A 14,671-nucleotide genomic window follows, 5' to 3' on the forward strand; every position below is an offset into this window, starting at 1 on the left:
TCCTCCTCCTTGGAATGTGCTCCTGAGAACCACAGCCTTGCATTGATACAGTACTGAGGAGTAAGGCATCCATCCATCCATCCATCCATCCATCCATCCATCTCCATAGCCACTATAGTGCTAGGAAGAACTGGGACACCTGAAAATAAAACTATGTTATAAAGAAAATCATGCTGAGAAGCAGTGGACAAATCTGCCTGAAATTTCCATATTCTCTCCTTCATTTCCTCCTGAAACAGCTGAGAAACCTTTGTACATTCATCCTTCTGGGCAGGGGTGTCCTCAGAGTATGGTCAAAAAAGTCAAGACGGTGTTCACCACAGCATGATCCAAGTTCCTCCTCCTTCCACGTCTGGGACTAGGTTTTTCCTGGAACCCATTCATTACCAACTCCTCTTGCAAAGGGCTAGATCCTTCGTTATTCTTGTTTTTCTCCTAAGTGTTACAGAACAAGAGCTTTTCGAAAACGGAATCCAGAACTCCCCAAAGGGAGATAAATCTTCTCAAGCAGATGACAAATGCTAGCAGGAATTGTTCTCCCCATGAAATAGAGCAGTGCTCAATGATTACATAAGAGTGATGCAAAGTGTGGGGTGGGGGGGAGGAAGGGGTATCTGATGCTGTTTTCTCTCCGATTCAATTTCAGATCCATTTAGGAGGTGCTGGTGTTGGCGAGGGTAAAAAAGGATATTGCACATTCTCCCTCAAGCTGAGAAACAAAAATTGGGGTGGGTCTGGAAGCAGAGTGTGCCTTGAGCCATCTAGGAGCAACAGGCAACCTTCTTCTCCAAGAAAATAGTTGCTTTGGGAAGTGGGATATTGTCTTCTCCTCCCCAGATGTATTCCCCATCTGTTGCATTGAGTGAACCCAAGTTTTGGCATCAGAAGAGAGGGAGATAACCCTAGCGTTCTTCTCTCCATTTATAAATACGGAAGCATCAATCACACCAGAGGTTTTGTTTCTGCAACAGCTGTTTCTTCCAGAAAAGCTATTCCAACCCTTCATCCTTTCGATTGTCTCTCTTCTGAACCTCATCCCAGTTTCTTCTGATCTTTTCTGTGCTATGGAAGTAGCTGGAAATCTACAGCTCCGCTTGGTTTGTCATGTGCTGCCAAATCAAACTTTGGCAGGTCTTAAAGGTTTCTTGTTTGCTCTGTCAAGCGTGTGCAGCTCCCCCACTGCATCTCTTTCGTTCATTTCTCTTCCAGTCCTCTTCTTGTGGTCCGTGTATTCATACCGGAAGCAGTGCTTCTAAGAAGCCATGGAGTTTCTGCCCTGCGTTCTTCTTTTTCCTCTATCATAAGACTATCCGTTATTGCCAGCCCCTTCAAAACTGTTCTCATAAAAGTGCAATCTTGTCAAAAGATTTCTTTGAAAGGCAGAAGCTGGTTCAGCACCAAAGAAGAAAAAAAGTTGCTTTAAAGAGCAGCCTAGCATCAGGAAAGACATCCTATTGTAAGGATAAATGTGGTAGTCAGAGTGACAGATATTGTGATTAGCAGTGGGAGAGCAGGAGCTATGAACAACACCCCCATTTTTCCTTTTCTATACCTGGAAGGGGATGTACGTATGAAAGAGATTAAAGAAACAAATGTCAGGCTGCTATTGGCCCTTAAAGCTTTGGAAAAGCACTAGCACTCTCTTCTTAGTTATTGCCAAAAAGTCTTGGCATCAAATTTGGGCAGCAGTGCTGTTTACCACTGTATATCCATGGCAAACCCATGCATGGAAATTTAAGCCATATCCTTTGTTGTCTTTCCCACTAAACCAGTGTTCATTTAAGGTAACGCGTCTATGTTCTGCTTCGTCTTGAGATTCCTTGGAACATCTTTGGAAAAAAGCTGTGGTTTGTAAAAAGTTTAAAAGGGTTTTACTGACCCTTACTTGATAGTCGGCGAGAGAGAGAGCGATGGGTGTGGTCCAGATCCTATGCTGTAGCTTTTCTTCATGATATGAGCAATGGAAATTAAACATTGGGGGGAGGGGGGAGATGTGAACATATGCCCTGTTGAGAACATTAAAGCAAAATGACTCAACAGCTTTTTTGGTGTTTAAAATTATGGAACGGATAGAAAATCTATATTTTTGGACGCTGAAAAGCCCTTTAAAAAAAAAAAAAAATCTTCTAGCCCACTTCACTTGTCTCCCCACCTTTTTCAGCCTTTCCCACCTTTGCCCCTACCAGTCCCACCAAAGACCAAATCCAGCCCTAGATTCCAAAATAAATGCAGGTGGGAATATGATCCAGATAAATAAATGGATAAGATTTGAGATTTCCAACGGATGAGTGGAATGAAGTGAACAAAAAATGAATGATATGGGATGCTGCTGCTGAATGCATTGCCCCAGAAACCTAGCCATTTCTGCCTTGCCTTCCTAAGATGATGATTGAATAGGAAGAGGATGGGAAAGCTATGACTGTCTTTCCCTGGTATTTAAACAAGTTGCTTTTTAGTCTTTGCCTCCATTAACAGGTAAAAAGTGCTGTTTGCTCCCTTGGGTTTTATCTCCTAATTGCTTCAGTAATGAAGATATTCAATAAGTAATTTCCAGAGCATGAGACCAGGGAGTGTAAACATTTTGCTAAATTAACTGTCCTGGTTTACCTACATTATTTGTACGGCACTGCAAGTTTCCTGGAAAGTCGCCGATAACCTGTAGGGGATGGAAGAATGAGAGAAAACTCACAAAGGTGGCTAAAACAAAGTTTTCAGGTACATGGGACATCTTCATCGCTATGGACAGCTCCACCATGAATGTTGCTCTTTCATTAATTGTGTCTGTGGTTGGAAATAAGGAGTTTTAGAACCAAGGACAGCTCCGCCATGCCCCCTAGCCCTGCGGATCCAATAAACTTGATTTAGTAATTTAATTATTTGGATTCATCCATTTGCTGAGTCCCTGGAGTGGAGATTCTCCATCCATTCAGTCTGTGATTTGCAACAGCTTTTCAGAAACCTGGATAGAGAAAGGCCTTCCTCAGCTACTGTCTTTAATAAAAGAGAGAGATCGGACATGGTGCTTTTTATATAGAACGCAGGTGCTCTGTAGCATATAAATATACCATTTGGACCAATATTTTGCCTTCTCCAGGATTGTTTTTCACAGCTCCTACCTTGTCCTTAGATGGAACTTCCTTCACATGGAAAATTTCATGAAAGGGGGGTCCATAAGCCCCCTTCTGCTGATTCTTCATCAGCCTTGCCCATGCTGTTCAACTGTTTTGGTGTCCCTGACAACTCCCTCATGCCTTTGACATCTTCAACCACCTTCATTGCCTTCATTAGATTAGCATGCTGTAGAAAAAAAAGCAGCTCAGCCTCTCTTTTTTTCATCCTGAGTTGTTAATTTTTCAAGGGTAATGGTTTTATTTTATTTTTAAACCATTAAAACTTGACAGCCTTTCCCTCCAGCGTTTTCTACCATTATCTGTTTGTGCTAGTTTTGGCAATTAAATTGGAGATGGTTGATAGGGAACATCAGGTGGTCCTTTGCGATTGACTGACTTGACAATCTCCATTCAGCAAAAAGGATAATTTTTTAAATGTCCTCTCCCCAAGCTAAATGGAATTAGCCCCAGAATCCGTAATTGTCTCTTCACTTCAAGGTGAAGGGTAACAACAAGCAAATCTGTCTTGTAAAAGAAAGAGTGGGGTTTTATTAACAGAGGCAGAAACCTGTCATCCAATTAAAGAATGAGTTGTTGATTCAGCGTAACAATGCAGTTGATTTATTCAGTCATTTCACTGAATCTGTACAGATTTGCAGAAAAGCAAGAGAAATGTTTGCGAGGTGGGGGGAGGAACTACTTTCAAATAAAACACGGCTTTATGTAACCAAAAGTCACATCCTCAGGAGCATGCCCCTTTGTTTTCAATAGATATTTGCCACTTGTGGCTTTTTAAAAATACAGAAAGCATATGCAGTAGTTGACCAAAGCTAAAAGGAAATGTGTGTAAATGTGAGTAATGGTAGGATGGGAGGGTCCAGATCCCTTACCCAGCCCATGTGACAATATTTTAGGCATCGCAAAGAAGCAGCATTGAGTTGGAGATTCCCAGACCCCTATTATCCCAATTCTTTGAGGCATCACAAGCCGTGCTATGAGGGTCTGGATGAAATTCTACCATATACACCTACCGAAGGCTGGAATAGAACTTGAAAGGTTCAACTTTTGAAAGTGTGTGTGTGTGTGTGCCCACACATGCTTGTGTGTGTGGTGTTTCTCTCTCCAGTGCCCTAGCTCTCTGTTCAGCCCTCAGGGGAGTAATATTCTGTTTCCAGGCACTTACTGGAAAGGTCAACACCAACCAGGCAGAAAGATTAATTTAAATTTAACAGCAGGCATACCGCACCAGAGCAGGAGCTTTGACCCTTGGGGGCCTGTTTATATGGGGCAAACCATGTGGGCAGCTGGGTGGATTGCTTTTGGAGCAAAGTCGCAAGACCAGGTCTGGTTTTCATAGCAGCTGTTTAAAGCAACGTTTTAAGGACTCAGAACTTCCTGGCGCCATTCCTGGTTCTCCTTGGACCAGTTCTGCAAATGCCTCTAAGTGGTTGTTCTATATCCACCTTTTATGACATTTCAGCTGGTAAGTCTTCACCTTTTGGTTTTCATTTATTGCTTTCCTATTATGGCTCTTGAGGCCAAATGCAAGGGGCTCTTTGCCATCTTTTGGCAATGTACTGCCAACACCTACTTAAGCCTTTTCATAATTGCTTGGCTGAGGGAATAAAAAATTGAATAAATTTATTGTGGTTGTAGATCAGCACAAAAACAGTGACCAGAGAAGGCCTAGCACCCATGTTGCCATCTTGGTTCAACATGCAATGTATTTGTCTACTGGCAGCTCACACAACCAAAAGAAATAAGTTGGACTCATCAACTTGCTTGGACCAACTGTTGATGTGTTATTCGAGCATACAAAAAGTAACCACTTTATCACAGATTCAGGGGGTCTGATCAGGTGGAAGGAAGGAAACACCACTTTCCAACGTGTACCATGTTAAAGCCCAAGAGGAGATGACTGTATCTGCGAATCTCATTTGGAGATGAACTATAATGCATTGGTTGTTTTGTTCCTTCCTGACGGTGGGCCAATATCATGTAGGGATTGAGGAGTGCCTAAAATTTTAAAATTGGACCAAGCCTTGCTGCATATTCCCTTGAAACATCTAAGAGATTTCTCCAGTTTGGGAAAGAAGATAACTCAACCTCAAGAATATAGCTAAGGAGAGAATGGATGCTGTGTTAGCTTAACAAGCTTCTTCTGGCAAGATCATCTTTGGGTTTAAAAGAAAACAAAGATACTGAAAGAAATGCCATGGTCCGTACACCATGCCGTGCATGCATGTGTTAAATATATTTCTGTCACGATGTTTTAAAACATCTTTGATTAATAAAATATGAGTCTGGATCCTCGCAGCTTGCTCATTAAGTAAAGGGCAAGCTATAAGATTTAATCCCTAGCTGTGCAATCATTAACGGAGCAATAAAGAAATGCCACGTAGGGTTGCTGTTGCGTATCCTCTCAAGTTGGGAAGTCTATCAAGTCTTCTCCCCCAGGGTTACAAATGCAGCTGGCTGCATGAAAGGCAACTTGCGTAGGTGTGTCTTTTAGCAGCTGGGTAAAACCCCCAAAGGAAGCATTCCAGATTAGGAAGTTTGGATCATTGTAAATCCCTGTGGGAATTGAGTTCTTCGTGGCCCTGCAAAATAAACTTTGGGGCATTTATTTTCTCCTCTTTAAATACAGGGCCAGTATTTCTGAACCACGAGGGTGTGTTGCCATGACAATGGCTGGTCTTCTCCAGTTTGCTCACCTCTTATACCCCTCCCCTTCTTTTTGCCCATGGCAATCAGGCCAAATTTTTGGAATGGATTTCCTTCTTTAAAATTCCAACCCTCTGCAAGTAGGAAAGATGGTGAGGATGGGTTTAAAGCAGAGCTATTTCATCCTCACAGTTGATTTGGGTCTGGTTGCCGTGCCAACCTCCTTCCATTAGCAAATGGAATTTCCATGTGCAGATACGGTAAATGGTCAGCCCTTCTTCTCCTTCTCCTCCTCCTCCCCCCCCCCCATTCTATGGGTATCAGTCCCACAAAAGCTTAAATGCATTCTCCTCCTGGCTTTCTTGATGACCATAGAGAAGAACTTGTAGAAGGTTAAAAAGCAAAAAAACAAGGGGAGAGGTGGACTTCAGTGGGTGCAGAATCCTAAAGGTTTTTTCCCCCGAAAAGTGCATTTCCCCCATTTAGCATTTTAGCTTACTATTTTTGGATGACATAAGATTCTAGTTCTCTGTAGTAATGTCCAGGCACTATCAAATGCTGAGAGTGGGTGGAAAACCTTTAGAACAGTTAGATTTTGAGTTAAAACAAGGAAGTTGACCAACAAGGTTGCTCTTGTGTAGAAGAGTGGACATCCACCCTTATGTATTTCCTTATAATTCACTATAATTCTCTCCCCTTTATTGGCCAGTATATTACAAAATAGAAAGGGAAAGTCAGTTACTGTCTTAGAGGAATTTCCCCCATTTTAATTCCTGTGGGGAAGAAGGGATTTTGAAAGCATACATATACTCTACTCTAAATTAAAAGATGCATGTCCTCTGCATCTAATTAATATAAACTTGTAAGTTAACCCCGTTTAACATACATCAGGTGTTTAAACTTAAAAGACTTTCTCAATAATAAGTATAGTTATTAATTTGTCAAGCTGTGATTGCGTCTTTGTAGCGAGGCGGACAGATATGGAAATGTCAGGAAAGTTGGTTAAAAAACACCAAGGAGATATATTTATGATTCTACATTTCTTCTACGTGTTTTATATGCCCTTCGGGACACAGTTCTGCATTTAGGAACCCCCCTTCCCATTAGAAAGATATTATGAAGTAGAGCAGGGAACCTCCAATATTTCATTTTGAATTGCTGTCAGCTTCCCATTATGGGGGTTAGTCTACTCTAAATCAGTTTCATTAAGCAGACTGGATTAGCAGTGGAAGGAATTCCCTGGGTTACATCCGCAGCCAGTATAACTGGAAGGAACCAGATTGATGGAGGCTGAACTGACTTCTAATTCAGTCTTTGCCCCTTCAGATCCCCAGATTCTTTGTGAGATTTAATGAGATGGCCCTGGGAAGCCTGTATGTAATTGTCCGCTTTTATACATGTTACATTGCAGGTAGTGGTATCTGGCTAATCTTGTGCCTGCAGTGCTTAAAACCAGAGAAGGGGTTAATTGAGTAACTACATTTAAAGATGTTGTGAAACTGCAGCTCTCTTTGGGGAAAGGAAACTTGGTTCCCTCAAAAATGATCATCTTCATTTTTTGTTAATTAAAAAGAACCATGAGTGGCAATAAACCGGGTTCCTAGCCTTTACAAATGTGGAGAAAAATAAGTTGGGGGTATCTGATGAACTTCTCCATGGAGATTTTTTGTTCATGGGGGAACTGTCTAAGATTTGGGGGGGATATTTTTGACTTTCTAGTCTAGTCCATATCCCAGTTTTTACTAAGCTTTGTGGGTTGTTAACCCTGGTTGTGAGTGTCTTAATAAGTTCTTTGAACCTAGGTCATTTAGTGAGTTTATGGTTCAGTGCCTTCTTGTGAACTCCCAAGGTGGATTAATGCAGTATGGTTTAAAGACTTACATGGATGTTCCCAAGATAGTTTAATATATGAATTCCATCCCCATGCCACTGTGATGTAATGGCTTAAATCTTGGTTTAGGACTGTTCAAGTCCATCCTCAGCCATGGGAACCCTCAGAGAGACATTGTGGCTTGCCAACCAACCTCACAACAACATGGTTAGAAGGGAGGATTTGAGGATGAAAGGGTATGTGGGTCATCTTGAGCTTCTAGAGGCCATGAGGGATGTAGATCTGCCTAAGAAATACAATGAAGTATCCCCTATCCTAGCTAAGATGGTCAAGATGGAGGCTGATGCAGGGAAGGCCTAGCTAAATGATGGATGGATGGATGGATGGATGGATGGATGGACAGGTAGATGGATGGATGGATGATTGACTGACTGACTGACTGACTTTGTTGATTAGTCTGTTGACTAATCAATAAAGTCAGGCACAGTATGATACAATAAAATGAGGTAAGGTAAGATAGAGGAAAATGAGATAAAATAAGATATAATAAGGCACGATATAGTAAAGATAAAAGAGTAAGATAAAATAGTATAAGATAAAATAGAACGAAGAGATATATAATAAGATGAATATTAAAATTCAAAACCAGAGTGCGTTTAGGTGAATCCATAGCCTTTGCATGCAACCCCAACGTGCTCCATAGAATGTGTCTCTGCTGGACAGCCCTCGCTATCAGTGTAACAGTTCTAGGGACTGCACATATGTTTGTGCCCCGAAGGGAATAAGATAATCTTTTGTTAGAGTCCCAATATATGATTCTGTCAAGTAATGTCTGTAAGGACCGAGCCCTTGCTGAGGCACATAATGGACCATTGAACAGGACATGTGCAACCTCTTCGATTTCTGATGCTTCACAAGCTCACGTTCTCTCAAAATATGGCACTCAGTGGAATCGTCCATATTTGGCCATGCTCGAATCTTGCTCTGGTAATTCAAACCCACGGTCAAGTATCTTTTCCGTTGGAAAGGACATTTTATTTTTGACCAGCCATTTCAACGACCCGACGTTTGCCGAATGATGGAAGTTACCAGAGGTGGAAGTGGACGGTCATCTTTCTGTCTGTGTTCTTGAGCTTCCCAAACGTATCTGGTAAGATGCTATCAGAACTGGTTATGCTGGTTAGTTAGAGCCTTGGGCTGGTCGAACAGAGCAGATCCGGGCAGTCTTGAATGTGTCAACTTGCTGGACTGTTCGGTGGTATTTTAATCTCAGCCTTTCATGCCAGCGGCTCTGACTGCAGAACGCTCTTGCTGCTGAAGGAGCCTGTGGCTCTGAGACTTAGATAGGCAGTTTGTTTATTTCCATTGTGGCTATTTTTACACTTTGCATATCAAATGCTCTGTTCTCAGGCTATCATTAAGGAACAAACTTGGTCGCTGTGGTGTTGATCCTCTTTTATTAGGACATGTTTTAATTTGCATCTTAAAAAAAAAAGAAAGAAAGAATCTAATTGTGGAACTGAGCTATTTAAAAAGATGGTTTCTCAACAATCGTACACAAGGGGAGGGGGAACTGGCTGGCTGGCTGAGCTGATTCCTCGCTTGGCTTTTAACAGCCAACGCATTCGGGAGGTCACCGGCTGCTTGTCTTCTGATGGTCTGGCCTGCATTTTGCACGTTCCCCCAAGTCCAGGTTTGTCGTCCAGATGCTGTTTAGGACAGAAACGCATTCTGAGATCTGATCTGGTTCCTTCTGATGAGTCAACCCATCAGAAGATCTCAGAAGAAGGTAAAGAGATTTGGGCCTAGTTAGCTCATGGAAACCCCAAGGCTGTAGAGTAGAATTGGAAATCAAAAAACCCTTGAGAACAACAGACAGTGGCAAATTATTCAAAGAGGAAGATGGAAGGAAATAAAACCATGCAGTGTTTGGCTCAACCCTCAAGATTGTTGGACATTTAGACATTCTGGTGTGGTTTGACTTCAGATTGATGCTGTATTTGTTCTTTGTCAAGTTGACCTTTTTTCCCCCAGACATTTTAAGGTCTCTGGGATTTACATACCTTTTCCCCTCCTTGGCCAAAGTTCCAGCATTTCTCTTTCCCTTCTATAAGTAGTCCTTGCTTAATGACCATCCATTCAGTGATGGTTCAGACTTATGACAGTGCTGGAAAAAACAGCTTGTGACCGGTCCTCACACATACGGCCATTGCAGTGTCCCCCCAGTCATGTGATCATGGTTTGGGCACTTGGTGACCAGTTCACATTTATGACTGTTGCAGCTTCCCATGGTCATGTGATCTCCATTTTCGAGCTTCCCAGCCAGCTTCTGGCAAGCAAAAATCAATGAGGAACTGCGTGATTCGCTCTATGACCACATGGTTTGCTTAACACCTGCTGTGATTCGCTTAATGACCACCACAAAACAGGTCATAACATCATGTTGGATTCACTTAAAGTCCGCTTCATTTAGCAACCAAAATTCAGGTCCCAATTGTGGTCGTTAAGCAAGGATTACCTGTACCTCATCCCTACACCGGTGCACAGATTTTGGTTCATTTCTTTGTTTTCAAATAGAAATAAAATGCAACGAAGATGTGTGAGCTAAATAAAACATAGGAAATGGATGCTTAACTCCAGGCGATACAGAATCTTGCTTTAGAAACAACAGTGTGCTAAATTCACCCAATTTGTTCTCTCTTGCCGCGTTGTGTTTCTTTTTTCCTCTTTGGCTTACAGTGGCCTTGTACTCGTTGAAAGATTTTGATTACTCGGGCTTTGTTGTTTTAAGTTGCATTTACTCCCAATCTCGGAAGAGATTCTGGTTTTGCTTTCCCGCAAAGGCACAACTCGCTTACACGGCAACTTGTTCTATTTAATGTTTTTTCCCCAAACATTTGTTCGATCCTCTTTTTTGCAATCTTCTTGTAAGAGATCCCCGAGCATTAGCTGGTTGTAACTGCTCAATGGGCTGACTTCCTGTTAAGCAGGAATGCTGCAAGGCAGAAATAAGGAAGGAGGGGAAGGATGTTGCATTTCTGACGAGCTGCCATATCTCACGGATGCTTTATTTAAGATATATATCTTGGAGAAGATCTGGAAGGCACAGCTATTGGGCGGTTCCGTCTGAGATTATTTGTATGCGTTTTGAGGAACAGTTTTGGTTTCATGGACTGGCTGGAAATTCGCAGAAGGATTTTGCTCAAGCAACTCTGGTTTAGAGGCTGAATTTCAGGAACGTGCCAAAAAAATGAAATATAAGTCTGGATCTAGCACCACAAACAGTGCTCGGTTATACCACATCCCCAGGGTTTGGGTCCAGCTGAGAGAGCAATCCAGGTTTTAAGGTATCAGTAGAAGAAAAATCAAGTCTGATTTTTCAGGTAGGAAGTTTTACTGATTTGGTTGGGCTGCTTTTGCGGAGTTTCAAAGCTTCATTTGCATGAACAAGATTGGAAGTTACCGGGCTAGTTTTTACTTCTGGTGCAGTGTGTTAGTTTTGAAATTAAATCTCTTGTTGCTTCATGCCATCATTGCTTTTATTAAAATTATGCTTTTTATTATTTATTCTTTTGTCAAAATTGCTTAAAGAGAGAGCCGGTTTGGTGTAGTGGTCAAAGGCACTACAGGTAGTCCTCGACTTATGACCATTTGTTTAGCAACCGTTTGAAGTTGCAACAGCACTGAAAAAAGTGACTTATGGCTGGTCCTCACACTTACGACCATCGCCATGTCCCTGCAGTCACATGATCAAAATTCAGACACATGACAACCAGCTTACATTTATGACACCTCGCAGAGCTCCAGGGTCACGTGATCACCATTTGCAACCTTCCCAGCTGGCTTCCAACAAGCAAAGTCAATGGGGGAAGCTGGATTCGCTTAACAACTGCAGCAAAAAAGGTTGTAAAGTCGGGTGTGACTCACTTAACCTCGCTTGCCAACAGACGTTCCAGTCCCAACTGTGATTGTAAGTTGAGGACTACCTGTAATCTAGAAACTGGGAGACCATGAATTCTAGTCCTGTCATAGACACAGACCCAGCTGGGTGACTTTGGGCCAGTCCCTCTCTCTCAGCCCTAGGAAGAAGGAGGCAAGGGCAAACCCCTTCCAAAAAACTTCCCAATCTTACCAATAAAACTGTCAGGACTCATCCAAGCAGTCCCCAGGAGTCAAGACTGACTCGTAGGCACCCCAAAAAGATCGCCAAGAGTTACTTTAGCGAACGATAATAGCAAACCTACAGAAAACTGGATGACTGCTTACGTTCGTTTATATGCATGTCATCAGACTGGGAAGGCTTTAGCAGTGTTTCTCTCTGCAAGCTCTGTGTCGTGTGATTTGCACTAGCTGTTTCTTTTTTCCATTTTTTTCTCCTTCCAGCCTCCTCCTTTTTGCTAACAGCTGGTGGAGCACAAAGGAGATAGTTTTGAATTAGGAGAACAGAGTCCTTGTGGCTTGAAGTACCTTCCGGGATAATTCGTTAACATCTTGGAAATATAATACACTGCAGGTGCATAGCTCTGAGAAACAGGCTGAGCAGATATCCTGAAGATCCTTCCCATCTTCATGCGGTTTTTCAGAGCCTATGGAGATGGGCTTTTCAAGTCTAGAGCATGCCATAGCTCCCCGCTAAATGCTGGCACGCTGTCTCATGTGCTTGCTGGAAATCACGTCTCCCAAACATTTTCCCAGTGAAGCACTACTGATTTTGTAAATGCTTCTTTGCTGGCCCAAGGCTGGCTTCAGGCATGGCCATTTGAATGGCCCTCTGACCACCCTCAGAACAGGCATTGAACGTTTCCCGAGCCAACCTCCTTCTGGTGACTTTTGGAAAATGAAGGATGGGGCCAGCATGTGTTCACAAATGCAAGTGCCAAGGTTTCATCTTGCTGATAGAATTCAGGCCAGCCCTCTTGCATTGGAATTACCCTGGCCGTTTTCACACATTCACTGACCTTATGGTTCAGTTCATTGTATGAACTTAAAGAATAGGTTAATCCAGTAAGCCAGTTAAGGGCCTTTTTTCATTTCCACCTAACCTTGATGATCCATATCCTGGCAAACGTGTTTCCCCCTTCCTATGTACCCCTTCATCTCATCTCCTGGGCCCAAGAATGAGATAGACTTAAATCTTCCTTTCCTTATTTTCCATCTTATTCTGGCACCCTCCAATCGAATGGCAAAATTTGAGTAAAATACCACCGTAATGGGTATCTGAGTCCCTCTCTGCTTTCCTTGCAGGAAAATGAACTGAACGATGTCGGGCATGGAAGCAATCTTTTGAACTTCCAGTATGCAAGCATATCTCCCAAGGTATTACAATACAGCTAGGGAATTTGTGGGCTGGAGGCTTCAGTTTTGACTGGGTGAAAAGGAATATTAATAATGGGTGCCATTCAGAGCCGCACCTAGAAATCAGTGGCAGATTTCTTTTACGTTGCTTAATGCTGCAACCAAGTCCTGAAATTCTGGGACTGCGATGCCACATCCAATCTTCGGTTCTCTTCTTCTTCCCTCTGGGGGATATGATGCCAACGTGCTGCAAAGCTCATTCTTCACCATTCAGTAGGTGAATGCAGCCAAATATGGGGCTAGCAAGCATCCTTGGACCAACTTCTACCTGGGCCTCTTTCATTTGTCTTTTGTGGATGCCACATTAAAATCGATAGAGCTGCTGGAATGGTTGAACTTCAGAGCTTCAGACTGAAGCCAATTTAGTGGCCTGCTAGAACCACTGAAATGGAGCAGAGCTTATAACACAGCTGAGAAGCTGGCACAGAAAAAGAAAATTATCTTAGATAGCTTGAATGAACATGCCAGAGAAATACAGGTTATTGATCTTACACATTCAGCCCTCCCAAGCATAAAGAATCACACGCTTAGACATATTAGATTAAGAAGTAAAGGAATTTCTTACTGACTTTATTGTTGCTTCTGCTACATCCATCTTGGTGGAAAAGATGAAATTCCTTTGTTGTTCTTTTCTTTCTAAATACTTAGTTTGTCCTAAACTCTCAGCCCTACAGCTGCCAAGAGCTGTGTGGAAGAAAGGGGAATTCCAGGCCCACCACATGGTGCCCAGAATGGAGGAGAGCAGCACACAGCCCTGTGCTTGCTTCTGGTGGAGAAGGAGGAAGAGAGGGAAAGGAAGAGGGAGTGGCAACAAACAGCTCCCTCAGAGTTGCATTGTGGGACAACTCAATGTACAGGTTAATTCACATGCAAATGAGGCATGCTGGATTTGCCAGGACTTCCAACACAGATCTCTTCTACCGGGGGTGGGGGGCAACGATAGAAGGAATCTCATTCAGAAACAATTGTTCACCTTCTCTTTTTGATGGCAAATATGGGGTTTGGAAGGGAGCTTTGGATTCATTTTTTTTTCTCCTCGGTTGCTGTCCAAGGTGAAAAACAACTATGACCAGCTTAGAGAAGTTCTTGCTGTACTAACCAAAGAACAAGATTTGGCTCTCAAGGGGAAACACCAGCTCCAAGCCAAACTGGAGAACTTAGAGCAAGTCCTAAAGGTAGGATTGATATTATTACCAAAAACAATGACCCAGCAGGAACAAGATATGCTCTGGAGATCGCCAGGTCAAAGTTCTTATGCTCAAGACCTGAAATACCTTCCCTTTGGTCTCCTGTTATTTTGGGGGAGCTTATGCATGAAGACCTGAAGCCAAAAAGAAAGTGCAACAAGCGGGGGAGGGGGGCATTTTTCAAGTCATTTATTTATTTATTTTTGACTCTGACTTCAGTTTTGGGGTGGGGGGGTGGGGTAGGTTGTTTTTTTGCCAGCCTCCCCTCTTTCCCTCTCAGACATTTGCCTTTCTATGCCCATATGAAGCAAGTTATTACATGACCGGCTTCATATAATCACTTGATCAGAAAATTGGTGACTGCCTGATGGTGCTCCTCTTTTACCTTTGTCAACACACACACACAAACTTCACACTTCCATCATGTTGGAACATATTAACCAAACAACCCTGCTAAAATGTGTTGACATACTGTAGCTCAGTGTTTGTGTTTTCAAGACAATCTCTCAAAGGAGAAGAGGTTG

At 42.6% G+C, this 14,671-nt stretch overlaps 1 protein-coding gene and 1 long non-coding RNA gene across 2 annotated transcripts in view; both read left to right on the plus strand.

Annotated features, from left to right (window-relative positions):
• Positions 1–12,910, plus strand: part of LOC134505572 (uncharacterized) — a 35,691-nt gene extending 22,781 nt beyond the window's left edge. Inside the window, exon 3 of the long non-coding RNA XR_010068737.1 lies at positions 12,850–12,910. This is a non-coding gene — a long non-coding RNA (uncharacterized LOC134505572). The remainder of the gene's footprint in view (positions 1–12,849) is intronic.
• A 1,104-nt stretch (positions 12,911–14,014) lies between these two features.
• Positions 14,015–14,671, plus strand: part of RIMBP2 (RIMS binding protein 2) — a 36,659-nt gene continuing 36,002 nt past the window's right edge. The window contains exon 1 of the mRNA XM_063315570.1: positions 14,015–14,135. The gene's annotated coding sequence lies outside the window, so the exon portion shown is untranslated. The remainder of the gene's footprint in view (positions 14,136–14,671) is intronic.

This window comes from Candoia aspera, chromosome 15 (genome assembly GCF_035149785.1).
Source record: "Candoia aspera isolate rCanAsp1 chromosome 15, rCanAsp1.hap2, whole genome shotgun sequence".
Lineage (NCBI taxonomy): Eukaryota > Metazoa > Chordata > Lepidosauria > Squamata > Boidae > Candoia > Candoia aspera.